The sequence below is a fragment of the Amblyomma mixtum genome, chromosome 3 (genome assembly GCF_055824585.1).
Source record: "Amblyomma mixtum isolate Tamu chromosome 3, ASM5582458v1, whole genome shotgun sequence".
NCBI lineage: Eukaryota > Metazoa > Arthropoda > Arachnida > Ixodida > Ixodidae > Amblyomma > Amblyomma mixtum.
The window spans coordinates 124,650,273-124,664,142 of record NC_143014.1 but is presented as its reverse complement, the minus strand read 5'-3'; the positions used below and the strand labels follow the sequence as shown (position 1 = coordinate 124,664,142).

The 13,870-nt window shown below is 48.3% G+C and overlaps 1 protein-coding gene and 1 pseudogene across 14 annotated transcripts in view; both read left to right on the top strand.

The window, feature by feature from the left end:
- The first annotated feature begins 2,708 nt into the window (after nt 1–2,708).
- LOC149351729 (uncharacterized) lies at nt 2,709–4,661 on the top strand (annotated as a pseudogene).
- An 8,028-nt stretch (nt 4,662–12,689) lies between these two features.
- Nucleotides 12,690–13,870, top strand: part of LOC149351728 (uncharacterized) — a 28,325-nt gene continuing 27,144 nt past the window's right edge. For all 14 annotated transcript variants that reach the window (XR_016290634.1, XR_016290639.1, XR_016290635.1 and 11 more), the window contains exon 1: nt 12,690–13,274. The gene's annotated coding sequence lies outside the window, so the exon portion shown is untranslated. The remainder of the gene's footprint in view (nt 13,275–13,870) is intronic.

The following is a 13,870-nucleotide window of genomic DNA, read 5'->3' as shown; positions in this document are numbered from 1 at the left end:
GCTGAATGGTCTGCTTTGAGAGGCAAACCTGCCGCTTCATTCCTGAGTTGTATGTGACTATAGGTTGCAGGTCCGTTTCATGCCTTTAAGCGTACCATCCCTTTTTCCCTCGTAAAGTGGCACGACGATCGACTATGGCAGGTGCCAGGTCATGACGCAGTGACGGAATGATTTTTGCCGTACTCGCGGCAACAACCATTTCCATCACTGCGTCATGACCTCGGACCTCTTATACTCGATCGTCGTGCCACTTTAATGAATACACAGTGGATTCGAACTATTCCAAGCTTTTTTCTCGAAATATACTGTTTTCTATTTAAAACCGGCTCCCAGGACCCAGTAACTGTGCAGTTACCGGACACCACTTCCCGATGTTGTCTTTAAAATAAATCGATACTCAAGCCTTCGCATAACTTCTTCAAGCAAAGTGTTCTGAAATCTGCCTCCGGCATCTGCTCTGCGCATATCCAGGAGTGAAAATGCCCTGAATAACGGTCCTCCCTCGAGGCCATATGAGGCAACCGCTGTAGCCTATGCCCTTTTGAATGCGTACATCTGATCCAGAACCTGCACGCCAGGTGTACTCACGCATTTGTGCCAGCTCAGCGCACCAGTACTGCGGCGTCCGTACTCGCGGCAACGCTTTTGTGGCCGCACATGACAGCTCGCCTGGCTAATATTCCAGGAACGAGCATTCCCGAATAACAATAGAGACCATCCATTTCTTTAAATCATGCATTTCTTTCCATGGATTATACACTGCATGCATGTCCGCGCAGGTTGGAGAAGAGGTTATTCGTTTTGCGTCCAGGTGAACATGCTAGATTAGAAAGATGCCGAAGGAGCAGACGAAGAAGAGAGCCTCGACAGAATGCAGGGACTTCTCGCGGGCAATCGTTGGGGGCACGCTTCTGCAGAAAGTTGCACCCATTGTTCTGAGCGTCTATGTGCAGTTTTTCCCGCTTTTATATCGGCTGCTAAGACACCCATGATGAAGTCTCTTCAAAACACTAAGGGTAACCGTGCAAAGGATGTCGTACATCAAAGCGCCGAAGTAGGACTCTTGATGAATTGCGTGCATATTCAATAAGTATGCTGTAAAGCTTAAGCAAAGCACGCTGCTGGGCTAGTTGGTGGTGCATAATTAGATAAATTTGGAAGGGGAAAAAAAGAGGACAAAGGACGACAAACAACGATAAACGCCTGGAAACGTCCAATCCTTTTTTGCGCTAAGTTCTCCAAGACACTCTAAAGGACTGGCTAGTAGCCACCCATCGGAATACTGTTTCCAGCCGTTGTATAGAACATAGGTGAATACAATTCACGAGGCTTGTCGAGTCCGCAATACAGTTGCTTTCTTTGTGAACTACAAAACGAGCCGCAGCTTGTGCATACCCTCTACACATAGTACGTGAAAAAAAAAGAACAGCACCTGTTTCGTGTCGGTATGCAAGAGCGGCTACCCTTAATGCAAGGTGAAATGTTCTCTATTCAGGACACCAAAGAACGCAGAGAAGAGACAACATCAAGCAAGGCGACAGAGTGCTCGACGAGGATAGTGTCGTTTGCGAGCAACACTTCGAACCCTGCTTTATTGAGCGAAGTTTTAAGACTGTGATTCAGAGTAAGGTAGTTGAAATTCCCCAGGATGCGCCGCAACTCGCGAAGGATGCTGTTCCCACGCTGTTTCTTCACGCCCCAAAGCATATCTCGAAACCCCTGCCTCGGAAGAGGAAGGAAAGAAACTTCTGCGAGCAGAAACAATCGCCGGGAGTCAGACTACCACCTGAGAAAAAAAAAAGCGCATTGATCCTGAAGCACCAGTGGAGGTGGTTAAAGAACCTATCGGCGGTTGATCGGGTGAACTGATTCAGGTCCGGGAATGCAGAGAGCTGCAGCCACCACCACCTTGGACGAATATCGACCTTTCGGATGCTCAGCAAGTAACATTCGCACAGTGCCACTCAAACGAGAACGGCTCTCAGGACACGTTATACGTAAGTCTACGAGTTCTGCTCCGTCGCAGTGATTCAGATGTCACTGCCATGAAGGCTACTGTGTATATTCGAGGAAAAAAAATTGAAGGAGCGATACGTCATGTCCACAGAAGAAGCAACAAATCTTCAGGACATCGTGAAACTCAGCTTGTGCCCTGGCTGCCGATTGAAGCCCATCAGGAAATTCTTTTAGATCTTCAAATGGGCTTTACTTTGAGGTAAAGTGTTCCATTCTTTCCGACGCAGCATGCATAGCTTGCAAATACTTGCGAAATTTAACTCGAAAAACCCTGTAAAGGAGGAAAAAATCAAGTGTGCCGTGTGTAAAAAAGACGAAGACTTCAAAATATCGGACAGTGCGGCGAATGAAGTATAAAGCGGCAAAGCTGCGAAAAGCTCTAGATTCAGTGAAAAATGAAAATGGACAGCTTTCAAGACCAGAGTTTGAAAGAATGGTTAGTGGCCTTCCTCCTAAGGGCAGCTTGCTGTCAGAACTTGTTTTGAGACAGCCAAACGCAAGTCAACTAAAGGGATGGCATATTCTAATGAGTGGCTACTTGAATGTATTCTGATGCGAATGAATAGACCTAAGCTGTATGAACATACACGACGACACAGCATCCTGGCTCTTCCAGGTCGAACATGCTTACAAAAGTGCATCTACATCTTCAAGACTGGATTTGGTTTTAACCCAAATATGTTTATGCTTTATCAGAGAAGTCGAAACATATGGATGAGTTCTCACGCAAAGGAGGCATCGTTTTTGATGAAATTAAAATCTCGGAGCCCCTTGATGTGAAACCAACTGGCAAGTTGTTTTTAAGCAAGGTTTAAATGAAATATGTGGCGACTCTGTTTTCTGTACTGTACTTTACTAGTATTTCTACAGGTGAGCTAGAAGGATTCGTTGATCTTGCTCAGTTCAACCCTGATTCCCAAAAGGACCAACTCTCTGACCATCGCATGGTAGTTCTGTTCCAGACTTCCCAGGGTAATTTATTTTTCTGACATATTGGTTGGATCGGTCGCTTTACTGGTAAAGCACTGTGTTTTTGAAAAAAGTGAATCTGCTGTTTTATCTTTCTAGGTAAGTGGACACAAATCCTGGTGATTTTCGCATCACGTGGCAATTTCAAGGCGGATACCTTAGCAAAGATCATCACTGAGGCGACAATTCTTTGCGAGAGGACTGGATTCTTTGTTGACAAAGTCACGTACGTCGAAGCAAGCTGGAATATATCAATGTGGAAGCCTTTTGGCATTCGATGTAACGGCTATGGTTGTTCAAAGCATTCACTTAAAGCGCTGCCTCATTTCCTTGCAGGTGCGGGCACAGGCACACGGTGCAAGGCGCCACATCCTGCTAGCTGAACGCGTCATCTGCACTTTCTATCAGATTTTCCCCATCTGGTGCATTTGTAGGCAAACGTTTTGCCACACCTGAGGTTCGGGTGCACGTTTAACCGATCCGAGAAGCTTGGAAAATGGACAGCCAGAGTGTTTCGCTTAAACCCGTGCCAAAGGTCACCAGCACGCACCTGAATCCCAATTCATTTGAGAAAATGAGAGCCGCTCCAGCATTCCAGCTATTTGGTGATGGTGTAATTGGAGGTCTTTTTATTTATCGCACCCACTTAGGACGCTGTTACCGCTTCGTGGAAGCAAGTGAATCTTTTGTAAAAAGAATGAATAGGCTAATCAGGATAATGACTGCATGTGTGCCAAAAGCAGCGTTATAGCCGCAGTCACCAAACTTTACATTTCTAAAAGAGTTCCTGGAACACCTAACCGAGCGGGAAGATCACGCAAAGGCCACAGTCGGTGGGTTTTTGTGCTCCAGCACAGCAGAGGGACTCCGTGGTTCAATTGAGAGCACACTTAGTTTTGTTGCATATCTCAACGCACTTGATTTTAAGTACCTGATGACGGCAAACTTTAGCCAAGACAGGCTTGAAAGCGTAATTAGTATCGTTCGGCAGTCATCACGAACTAATGACCATCTTAATGCTGCTCAGTTTTTGGTTACTGTTAATGCTTTTGCGTTTTAATATCTTGCCAAACGACCCCCATCGCGAAACTGCACCAGAAGTGGTCACTTCATTAGTTTCGATGCCCAAGAAAGAGCCATGCAGTGAGAATACGTTAGCTATTCTCGATAGTCTTACTGATACAGGAGCTCTCAATGATGCAGAAATTGAATTGGTCTCTTGAGCTCCACGTACAAGTATTCCGTCCGACCACAGTGCTTGCGTGAGAGAAAAAAGCCGCGAGATACTGATTTGTTACATCTCGGACTACATCAGCTTTGACGGCTGAAAAAGCAGCGGCTACAGAAAATGGTCAAGCTGCAGCTGTCACTGCAAACTTTGATAACGGTGGCTTAATGTATCCCTCTGGCCCCTTGAAGAAAATTATCACCGTCCTTGAAGACAGCCTCATCAGTTATTTTAGTCTGAATAAGTTGCACGAGGAGAGCATTATTAATTTCGCTGATTTTTTACACATGTACATTTTCCGTCGCTGCCCTGTGTGAAACGTGGACGTGAAATTGCTAACGACATTATCAAATTCTATATTCTTCTTCGGCTATGCTTCTACGTGAAGTCAATCAACGTGGAGAGGGTTGCCAAGAAGGAGCAGCTGAAGCTGTTAAAGATGAGATGATGCCAGTAGCTGGTGCCAGCAGATTTGGGCAGCTTGACACCGAGTGCAGAGTCATTTTATAACAACCGTTTTTGTTTGGTTCCATGCATTAGTGATCCTTGTCTTTCGGTATCTTTTCCCTGACAGCAGGTGTGATCTACATTGAATGCGCTAATAATGCTATTTTCCCAAGCGCGGAATGCAAAGAAACTACATAGAATGCATGGTTATGTTCTTTACGTCGGTAACTCGTTCGCCTAGGTACTAAGAAATGCGTGTCCGCAGTTTCCCTAAATCACGTTGTGATTTATGGGCTTCAGGTTCTCACCTTGCGTGCTTTAATTCTGCGTGCATCTAGAAGTTTTGCAGGGTTCAATCTGTATTCTAACTTCATTCAAAGCGCGTAGAAGTTGAGATAATAATAGCACGAATGAAAATGCCGCTGTCAGTAGCGCTCTGTTGCACACACACGGTCGTCGGGTGAAGTATTGTAGGGTAAGGTTCTTGATGCAAGGGTATTTTTATTTATTTAAATTCCTCAGAAAACGGTAGTACAAAACGACACTGCAGCAGTATTCCGGGAGGAGAATAGGGTACAAAAATAAGCGGGTTCTTTTCGCCATCGACTCGGGAGTACGCGCACAAAATTTGTTCCCAAGAAAAAAACAACGTTTGCGTCGCTACGACGATAACTGAAGTGGACAACTAATCTAAAATTAAATTTTAAAAAAGTGCAATCGCATGCGCAAGGCATACGCTAAAGCTCAGCGAATTCGTTTCGCTAGGCAAAAAATTTACCGAAGACACTCTGGAAATTCTAAAGTGTGCTGGCGAAAGCCTCGTCTGCTCTGCCTCTATTGCTTTCGCATCAGGTGACATGTTCAGTCGGCGCCTGCACATTCGCTCCTTGTTCTTAATGTTTGGTGTTTGGGGAATCGGGCGTCCGCTGCCGCTTCCCCGAAACGTTTGGCGCGGAATCACTAGGCCGCTTCGGAGCTATGCGTCTCACTCACTCGGCTGCAACGAGACGTCTGGCGAAGCAGCGGCGGGGCAGCTGCCACCGCCGACGCGCGAGCGCTCGTTCTACCGCTACTGTGTGACGTCACGGTTGCTGTGCATAGCTGCGCCCCCCACCGGCGCGCCGGTTGCCAAGGAGAAGAGGAGGTTGCGCCGCTGCGCGGAGGAGAGGCCACAGCCATAAAAGGCTTTCGCCTTAAAACGCGCGCGTCTACTGTAGACACCTTGGGTGGCATGGCACACCGTTTGCTCGACCGCCCGGAGAACAAGCACAGATGCGCCTTGAACAGCAGGTCTTGGAAAACCAGCTCGCTCTGTGCGCGTGCAGCAAGCGCGAGTTTCGAGCTGAGCCAGGGCGCCGCTTCGTCGTCTTCCAACAGCGGCCGGTCGTGGAAGGGATTTTGCTACTACATATACACATAAATAATTAGTTTTTTTTTTTGCTGCTTTCCTCTCTATCCGTGTTATATATACTTAATGATCATCCGTTAATTACGCCGAATTCCGCACGCGCCGTGCCAGGAGAATAGAGCGTGTATACATGAATGGGTTGAACACTGCATTCATCTGCCCTTTCTTGAGCGAGACACGTCCATGCTCAAACTGCAGTCTTCCCTTCGTGCGGAGTGATTGCAAAGAACTGGTCCTATCGTACGAACGGGCGCGATTAGTTTGAAACTTTGTTTTCCGAAGCTAAACACACTCTTAGCGACCGAATGGGACCGTCACGTTCTGATGGCTGCTGATGGCTGCCGAGAGAGCAAGTCAGGACTTACCTTTTCTGGGGAGACACCGCTGTCGAAATTGTCGCGGGCCTCCCTATGCGTGGCTGCAGCCTCGGCCCAAAAAGGCTGCTCGTCGATCGAGACCGCGGCGGTACTATGCTGGTCCATGTCTGTCTTTTGTCCTCTCTGGCGATGAGGGCACAACTCGGAGCTTTGCAGTGGTCAGCGAGACTGGTGGGGAGGGCGAATGGCGGCACGTGAACGGCACGAGCGAATGAAGCCGGCGGTGCGCGGCACGTGGACGGTACGGTGCAGCTCGCGGAAGATTTTTAAAAAGGAATGAGAAATGCCACAAGAGCGACGTGGAAGTGAAGGCGCCCGAGCGAACGCGCGCAGAATACCCCCCAATCGTCATTTTCGCCTGGTTAACAAGCGTTTATTAATACTTGCTGTGGGCTACCTGGTGCATATTTAAGTAAAAAGACTTAGCGCCAAAACAGACAGCACACAGTAAGAGAGACGGGACAAGCGCAACTTGCAACTGTTTATTCACAGCGGATGCGAGTGAATATAAGGCGAAGAATCAAGAGGGAGAGGAGCAACCACACATCACTGTAGGGTTTACCATTTTCCGCATTATTGTAAAGCCTGCGGTAAAAAAGACGACAGCATGTGGGAAGCGAGGCTGCAAGAAACTATAAGATCTTAAACAGGCGTAAGTACAAGATAGCTTGTGAACTGGTCGAGACATTCTATATCAAAGGAAACAATAGCTAGTCAGTGTATAAACATGATATCACTTACCTTTTATAATATTGAAAGCGCATTTTTGCATAAGATGCGGTGTGAAACGTGTGGGCCTACCTTCGCTGCTCTGATCTGTTTACCCCTCGCGCGCATGTATCGTTCTTCAACTCCCTCTTGATACTTTGACTTATATTCACTCGCATCCGCGGTCAATAAACGCTTGCAAGTTGCACTTGTCCGTCACTCTTATGGGTGCTGTGTGCTTTCGCGCTAAGTCATTTTACGTAAATGAACAAGCGTTATTCGTTTCTATTGCCGCGCAGGGACGAAATATTCGTTACGGGTGCCATTGAGCCGCCGCGGTGGCTAAGAGCTTATGGCGCTAAACACGCAGGTTCGATCCCGGCCACGGAAGTCGAATTTCGATGGAGGCGAAATTCCAAGGCCCGTGTGCTGGGCGATGCCATGCGCGTTAAAGAACCCTAGGTGGCCGAAATTTTGGGAGCCCTTCACTACGGCGTCCCGTATAACCTGAGTCTATTTGGGACGTTAAACCCCCATAACCCGTAAACCGTTGGCGTGATTATAAAACGCCACGTGTTTAGCAATTTGCTACCACCGAGCATGCATTGTTGCGGTCGCTGTATTGGCAGCTATAAGGAGCCTGTCGACGCGTGGAACCTGCGCAGCAGTAGAATTTTTCCGTTTTCGTTGCGCTGCGAAATTTTCACCGTATGTACCGAGCCACATGCGACGCGTGCATCGTTCGCATTTCGAGCTTTTTTTTTTCTGCTCGTTTTCCCTAGAATTTGGGTGTGCTTTTTTCGCCTGTAACTAATCGCATGGGGAGGTAACAGAATCGTGCGCGCGATACGTGTTTGTCCTGCGATATTGCTACTTCCGAATTCGAGCGCCCATTAATACGTGAAGGTCGATGACGAGAGCATGTAAGTGGATTTCGTGGTACCGCTACTTGCGGTCTGCGATAAAATCCCGTCAATTTGAACCAGAAAGAAATTATCGAGTTCTTTCTTCCCGAACACAGGCATACAAAGTGACACTCGTTGCAAGGGCACTTAGGCACCCTTATTTGGACTCGGCCCTGGGCTGGACGATGCGCGCGTACCGGCAGAGAAAAAACCCAAATGAACCGATATCGCGGACTCCAATGATGACGTTTTTTTCTGTTTTTTTTTTTTTATCTGGATAGGGTCTTAGCGCGAGCGAAACAAGGACTTACCGACGAGAACAAACTTCCACTTTGCTCCAATAATAACAACCGTTTATTAGCACGCGGAACACCGTCCCTGCGCTGGCGGTTTATAGATGTGAACAGGTTTGGAATACCGTATAACGGTGTACGCCCTTCCAGCTAGCACCTATAGCGTAATTGCTGGAAAGACAAAAGGGAGGTCTTTGCTGAAGACGATGGTCATGCTGCAGCCTCGCTGAGGTCTATGAAACCTGTTCCCGCACATGATGCTTGCTAAGTCCTGTGCACTGCGGCGAACGAGGTTGTGGTCTCTCGCACGTCTGGCATTGGCACACTCCTCACCGCTTTCGCTGCAGGTGCGCTGACAAAATGGCCTGCAGGATGCATGGCCATCGCGTTCAGTGGCATGCAGCGTTTCCCACAGTGCGGATGCAGCAGCAGCGTTCTGCTAACTCCAAAAAGATAGTGAAAGCTTTTCTTCAGAAACTTCGTTGTTAGTTCCAGCATTCTGTTATGATTCTATGATTTTACGTGTTCTTTATTTTTCCGTTTGTTGCATTTTTTACTCCGCTCTTTGAATTTATTTTACTTTTCTTATCCCCCACTTTTTCTTTCTGTTTTTTGGCTCTTTGTGTGTTGGGTGCATGAGTTGTGTGCCGTCTGCTGCCGGGCGCTGCCACTCAAGCCTTCTAAGGCTTTGGCAGGCCCGCATTTGTATTGGAATGAATAAATAAAATTGTTATTATTATTATTATTATTATTATTATGGCCCAGCCGCCGGTGGTGGCGGTGGTGGCGGCCCGTTAAACGAGTCTGAGTGCTGCATGAAGGAAAGAGAGCTGTTATATTTTTTTTTCGGTCTTTTTGAATCGTGCGTTTGCGCTGTCTCCTCCCTTACACTTGCGAAACACTTTCAGATCAGCCGAAATAAGCACCCGGTACCTCAGAGACACGAAAGATACGAGTTCGATCCCGGCAGCGGCGGTCGCTTTTCGATGGAGACGAAATGATAGAGGACCGTGTACTGTGCGATGTCGGTCCACTTTAAAGATGCCCAGGTGGCCGAAATTATCTGGAGACCTTCACTACGGCGTCTCTCATAGCCTGAGTCGCTTTGAAATTAGTCAGACCCCATAAAAACAAAACCAGTACACTCTTAGGAAAAAGGTCGGAGAATTCACTAAGCAGATACTAGTCTCGAAAACCACTACCTTCTCGCATGGTTCGCATGACATTTTGAGTGATGCCTTCATTGATCAAGATTGTGTTCATATATGTGCTAAGACGCTTGTCCGCCTGAACAAAGAAATCAGAGTCAAAACCTGGCTGCATCCTGTGACGATCTTCAGATTAGAAGACAGCAAGGGCGTCCGCAGAATTTTTTGCAGGGGGGGGCCCCGTTGGTGTCCCGGGGGGGGGGGGGGGGGGGGGGGTATGTTCGTAGCAAAAAGGCGCTATTTGCGGAGTAAATTTATTTATTTATATATAAATAAAAATTAAACACAATGCACACATGAAAGAAAAATTACAAACAGCAAATTAAAGCGCGGCTAGGAGAGGTACATTGGAGTTTATCAACTAAGAAACAACTAAAATTAATAAAAAATGCAAAAAGATGCTATATCACTTCGTGGAGAAGAGTGCTCAGTCTTCCTGCATACGGGTTCTCGACTCACCCGGATTGATGACCAGCACACAGCACAATATGTTCGCAAACACGCAACTACAGTCACTCAGTCAGTCTTCCTTGAACAGCAACTGTAGGCGCCTGGGATTTTTCTGGGTGAATTGCGTAATTACACGTGTGATAAATTCACTTCTGTGCTTCATTACACGCTCTCGGTGCACACTCATCATACACATTGATTGGAAAAACTGTTGAACGCGTACGTTGAAAACAAAAGATGACTATATATACAACGAAAACTTATTTACAAGATAAATGCACGCTCGCAGCTTCATACACCTCGCTCCATCTTGCTTGCGCATCCGCACAGTCGAGCAACCCCACACACACTGCTCGCCGCTCGTCATTTTCTCGTCCGCTGTCTTGGTTGTTCTCAGCTTCGCTGACAACCGGCCACTAAAAACACCCAAGCACAAACACAGAGGCGCGCACACGTGCGAGGGCTTACTTGCCGCAGTATCCCCGAATGCGCACTTTGGGGGTGAAAGGAACGCCGCGCAACTTCCGAGGGGAAGGGACACTCGCCACTCCGGTCGGAAAATTTGTTTTTGTGTTTTTATGGGGTTCAGAGCCCCAAAACGACTCAGGCTATGAGGGATGGAGTAGTACAGAGTTCCGGGTAATGTCGACCACCTGGGTCTCTTTACCATGCACTGACACGCACAGTACATGGGCGCTGTTGTGATTTGAGGCCCAGCCAGAGGTGACAGGCGAGCCAGGCAGGCGCCATCGGGCTGCGTTGACCAAAGGCGCTGGTTTTCGCAGAAGACGCAAAGAACGCTGGTGTGGGGGCGCCTCGGGAGACTGCGTCGCCGTGAACAAAAGCAGCTAATCCCCTTTGCCGGAGATTCTGAAAGCGGCGCTTCTACCGAACTGCGCTACCCGTGGATCGGAGGAGACAGCGAGCGGCGGCGGCGCCAACTCATCGCCCGCTTGCCCCTGAGCAGCCCGACAAAGCGGGGGTGGACACGGCTGATTTGTCCTTCCCTCCTTAAGAATTCATCGGTGACCGGCGTAACGATAGGCGAAAACAAGATGCCCCGTGCACTGTCTGCCTCCGTGTCGCTATCTCTCTAGAGATCAAAGAAACAGACACCCATCTCAAGGCGGCTCGAAACACATGCTCGCCGGTGCCGCTGTATGTCTGGAACAGGTCGCCCTTCAGTAGAGCTAACGATGGCGTGGTTTGAAAACGGCGGAACGACGCACGCCCGGACGCGGCATTTCGCAGATGTGACCATGCGGGGCTGCTTTTACCCTTTTGACTGAGCGCACCACCGCCCCTGGCGTGCGGCCATCACTCACGATTCGAGTGAGTGATTTTCCAGGGGGGTGCAACCGCCCCCCCTTGCCCCCCCCTCCGGACGCCCATGGAAGACAGTGGCGCTGATTCTCAAATGAAACTCCATGGTCCCACGAGGATTTTTTTTTTTCGTGTTTTCGGCGCTCTTGAGCAGTTATTTGGTACATGAGCGTTTTGGGGAGGTTTCGGCCATGAATGAAGGAAACGGTACCTCCGAATCGTGGAAACGCCAACACGTGGTTTTTGACAGCGCAGTGAATGCGACGGAGAGCGAACTGTTTCATTACGCGAAAGCGTACACAGCTCGTTCGGTGGAGAAGCCGTCGGCCTCCGTAGTAGCTGTCGGCACCACGCGTAGGAAAAAATCGTATCATGCCAACCGTTTACCGCAGACTATTTCGGATGACCTCATGCGATTAAGCGTTTCGTTTGGTTTATGGCGTTTAACGTCCCAAAGCGACTCACGTTATGAGAGACGCCGGCTCCGGAAATTTCGACCACCTGGGGTTCTTTAACGTGCACTGACATCGCACAGTACACGGGCCTCTAGAATTTGGCTTCCATTCAAATTCAACCGTCGCGGCCGGGATTGAACCCGAGTCTTTTAATTGGGTCAGCAGCCGAGCGCCAGAACCACTGAGCCACCGCGGCGGCTATTAAGCGTTTCGTGCACCATAAGCTTATACTAATTAAGTTCGAGCCCAGCTCGCGATACGGATTTGAACCGGCGATCTATAATCGGGGGCTGCTTATCATGCGCGGTTCGGGTGTCCACCAAGACAAGTGACACTGTAACTACGTGATTTCCTTTCCTCGAAAAAACAATTTTCGATTTGTCCAACGGGCAAGGCGTCGCGCCGTTGTATTATAAACCAGAGTTCCTGTAAACTTTGGTAGCATATACAGTAACTCTATTATAAACCTTCTAGCCTCTATAGTTGTATGTACTCCATGGCCTACCATGCCCACGCTGCAAGACCCTGTCGCGTTCCATTCTTAATGGCGAAGCTTAAGCGCTCTCCAAATTTTTAATATAACTCGCTCTTTATTAATAAAATAACAAACGAAGGAAAAGATGTGGCTAGCTGCGGCATCTACCGTTGAAACCTGAAGCAGCTTTGGTGCGGCTCGCGTGACCGAAATGACAGGTAGAGGATAGGGAGAAAGAAAGTGACGAGCGATAGCAAAAAGAGATAAAGGGAAGGCGGCAATGTACACTATATACAAATAAAAATATGTAAAACAAACTGTTTCTTCTTCTTGGTATTTTGCTAATATCGTACCTCCGCCCATAGAGCTAATAGCCACCGCCCACTACTACGCCATCACCATCATCAGCGCTAGCCGATGCCCCAGAACATAATCCAAGGCGATCCGCGGTTGGTTGGCGGCAAGCATGGGCGGCAAGCAAACTTAATTGAAAGTAATTGAAAGTTCACATTTGGCGTTCTTTTTTCATCGTTTCTACGTGCCTGTCACCATTTGAGTCCGAAAGATCAAACGTGGTGAGAGAAGTAACCGGCGAGCTGACTACGTAAACATCATGACAGGTGCTTTTCGCGCCGATCTTGCCGGCGGTATTGTTTCTGTGTTCGTGGGGGACTTTTCGGCGTCAGACACGTAAATGTTGCCAGGACCCCGACGCCGCCAAGAGCGTGCTCAAACAGAGATTAGCAATATGTCACACGCGTTCCTGTGAGTTCGACCACCTCAAGTAGCAGCGAAGCCTCGAAGACGGAGCAGATCCAGAAGTCTTGACGCAGTCCCTGTGGAAGGACACGAAGTCCACGAGCAATGGGCCCACGGTCAGCGCGAATTATCAGAGGCTGCCCAACGCTGAGCAAAGGCGTGAAGGTTATGACAGAGGTGAGAGGGGGATTCCGACGACGACGCTGATGTGTGCAGCAGCGGAAGCACCGCAGCGGAGCAACATGAAATGCTGGTAACTGGTATTTGCACGCAACGATGTTCAAATATGAATTGAAATGCAAAGCAGCTCGAAACCATACCAACGCTATGGTGGCTCGTTGCAGCTTGATGAGCTGTAAAAAATGGTGCGAATCGGCAGTGAGTAGGCTAGGAATGAAGATATTGCAGTCGTGCTGTTTATGTAACAGTAGCTTGGTTTGGGCTAGTTGGTAACAGTTCTTCGAAAACATAGCGCAAAAAGGACACGGACGACACAGAAGTGGACAAGACAGGACAGCGCCTGTCCTGTCCACTTCTGTGTCGTCCGAGTCCTTTTTTGCGCTATGTTTTCGTCGTGCTGTTTATTGCGCAAACCTGTTTACCCACAAGTGTGACTTAAACTCGCGCAATAAACGAATGAAATTGTCGACGCCACCATCTATGCAAATTGCCCATGACATAGCACGTATGTATCGTATGCATTCTGTGATCGCTGTAGTGGGTAATTATAGTCATTTGTGACTAACCAATGCAGTGCCTTGTAGAATAGGTATTGGAGCTTTCAGCAAGCTTGAACCCAACTGTTGTATAGAGTTTGCATACATCTGAACTTGCAGCTCATACTGCCAG